General features: G+C 37.0%; 1 protein-coding gene across 1 annotated transcript in view; it reads right to left on the bottom strand.

Annotated features, from left to right (window-relative positions):
- The window catches only part of TBC1D22B (TBC1 domain family, member 22B), a 79,451-nt gene that overhangs the window by 75,474 nt on the left and 909 nt on the right, over positions 1–3,068 (bottom strand). The gene's annotated exons all lie outside the window — the stretch shown is intronic.

The raw sequence follows: 3,068 nt of genomic DNA, 5'->3' as shown, positions 1-3,068 counted from the left end.
TATCAAGAATAATAATAATAAAAAAAAAGTACACTGGGCTCTTATGAATAACTCAGAGAACTTAAAAAAGTGACCAGGTGATTCAGTTAACTCAGTTAGTTGGAGCTTTGTCCCCTGCACCAAAAGGTTACGGATTGATTCCAGGTCAGGGCACATACCCAGGTTGCAGGTTCAATACCTGGTCAGGGCATATAAAGGCATATCAATAAAGGCATAATCTCGGGTGAGGATTAAAAAAATAAAAAAATAAAGTGGTCCCTAGCTGGTTTGGCTCAGTAGATAGAGCGTTGGCCTGTGGACTGAAGGCCCGAGTTCAATTCCAGTTAAGGGCACATGACTGGTTTGCAGGCTTGATCCCCAGTAGGGGGTGTGCAGGAGGCATAGGATCAATGATTCTCTCTCATCATTGATGTTTCTCTCTCTCTCCCACTCCCTTCCTCTCTGAAACAAATATATATATTTAAAATAAAACAAAGAGAAGTTTAATTCTATCAAGTTACCATAAGACCCAGCAATTCCACACCTACATATACTTAACACATTGTGGGTGGATCATGAGAATTCTCATGTTTTCTGTTCTAAGGCTTGTGGCCAATCATACTTTAAAAAAATATTAGCTTGTAAGAACATGTAATAAATAACTTCAAAATGCAATGGGTACTTAATTTTAAAGCGTGCCTTTAACATTTATGTAAAACGTTTTGTACTCATTCAATAGAAACTTATCTGGCCCTAACCGGTTTGGCTCAGTGGATAGAGCGTCGGCCTGCGAACTGAAAGGTCCCAGGTTCGATTCCGGTAAAGGGCATGTACCTGAGGTTGTGGGCACATCCCCGGTGGGGAGTGTGCAGGAGGCAGCTGATTGATGTTTCTCTCTCATTGATGTTTCTAACTCTCTATCCCTCTCCCTTCCTCTCTGTAAAAAATCAATAAAATATATATTTTTTTAAAAAGAAACTTATCTGGCCACTGGGTAAAGCTAGCAATAAAACTACTGGTCTGCAATGTGTTAAAAGAGAAACATACATCCACACAAAAACCTGCACATGAATTTCATAGCATTATTCATAATAGCCAAAAAGTGAAAACAACCCAAATGTCCATTAACTGATGAATGGGTAAACAAAATGAGATATATCCATACAATGGAATATTATTTAGCCATAAAAAGGATGAGCCTTGAAAACATGCTTAATAAACATGCTTAATAAATCAAGAAAGGTCTATTACATTATTCCATTTATATGAAATGTCCAGAATAGATAAATCAAACAGAAAGATTCGTGGTTGCCAGGGGCAGGGGTTTGGGGGGTTGGGGTGTGGGAAGGTTATGAAGAGTGACTACTAATAGATATGGGGTTTCTTTTTGGGTGGTAAAAATGTTCTGAAATTAGTGATGATGGTTTTACAAAACCATCCATGAATTTTTATGGTATGTGAATTATATCTCAGTAAATCTGTTTTGAAAAAGGATGCTTAATTCATTGTGAACTTGGGCTATTTTACTAAATAAAATTCCTATTTGTTATCATTAAAGTTGCCAGATCTTAATCAGAGAAACTGAAAGTAACCTGCCTTCACTGAATTTTTACCTTTCAATTTGCAAAGAGGAGTAAACTAGTTTCACTTCTAGGACGGACCTTGACCTATGTCATTTCACCACCGAGGAGAAAGTTTTTCTTCACTCAGACCGAAAGAGTACAAATGCAAAAATCTTATTCTTGAGAAAATGCCCTCATATTTTCCTTAAATCAAAGCACTTACTATCTCAAAGTAGTTTTCTCCCACAACCAGGGGCTCATGGGGCTTCCTTGCTAAAAGCACACAACTAAATAAAATTCCCCTTCAACAAGCAAGTACTAAAAACTATTATGAATTGTGGCAACATTTTAATGCCTTAAGATAAACAATGAATATAAATACCTAGTACTGGGGTGAGGATCTGGGAAACATTCTTTTAAATGTTTACTTGCTCTGATAATAACAGTAATAGTAATAACTAGTATTTACTGAGCAACTATAATGTGCTAAATAAACACTGTCCCTGCTCTTTACAAATAGGATGTTTCATTTAGTCCTCACAGTAACCCTGAGGAAAGTATTTTTATCCTCTTTTCATAGATAAGGAACTGAGGCCGAGAGAGATTGAGCAAATCATCTGTCCCCGATTGTACAGGTAAGAGAGTCCAAATAATATCCCAAGTCTTTCTGAACCAAATGGTCTCTCCTCTCCCTCTATATTCCTCTTCAAAATGAAAAGGAAGCCAGAAACTTGTAGAAACTGAAGAGACACCCCCTTTCTATTTTATAAAAGTAGTGCTTTGAAAAAGGTGACTGTTGGTATAGTCCAAAAGAGGAAATATAGAAAACAAAAAACTGTTAATAACAACTAGCAGTCAACAGGCACAGAATACCATGCCATGTCCCACATCTCCTATACTACTTCCCGATTTAACAGTTTTCCCATTGATTCTGCTGATAGCCTTAGGATGTCACAATTTAATGATCTCACTATGGAAAACCCCAGAGAACAACAGTTAGTGAGGCTGGAGAGCTCACTAGATCAGGAAGGAAAAAGGAATCAGTTGGCAGGAAGTGGTGTTTATCTAAAAACATAAAAGTCTTTAGCATTACTAGTAATATGAACACTGTAATTCCACAGCACTTTAATTTGAAGCTATCTCTGCATTCCTTTGTATTATTTTAATACTGTATTACTAAAAGCTGATTCCCACTCCATTCTCCATATGTCTAATAGGATCCTAAATAAAATAAGACTGCTATATAGCCACCACTGACCTTCTTTACTCTTTTGCTATATTAAAAAAAAAAAAAAAAAAAGGCCACAGTTCAAAGGATTATCCCAGAATCAATTAGGGAAGGTAGCATGTGGGGCACAACATGAATTTCATCACCAAGTAGATTGTAGCTGGCAGAAATCTTGCATTCACAATTGAAACAGACACTTGTCCTTACACTTCTCAGGACTCTGCCCAAAGCAAACTGAAACTGTAAACCAACTGCAGATTGATGGATGTACAATTGCTAAGCATTTCAACACACACAAA

Source organism: Myotis brandtii, unplaced genomic scaffold, assembly GCF_000412655.1.
Source record: "Myotis brandtii unplaced genomic scaffold, ASM41265v1 scaffold420, whole genome shotgun sequence".
Classification (NCBI taxonomy): domain Eukaryota; kingdom Metazoa; phylum Chordata; class Mammalia; order Chiroptera; family Vespertilionidae; genus Myotis; species Myotis brandtii.
Note: the sequence above shows the minus strand (reverse complement) of the source record. Positions and strands in the feature narration are given on the sequence as shown.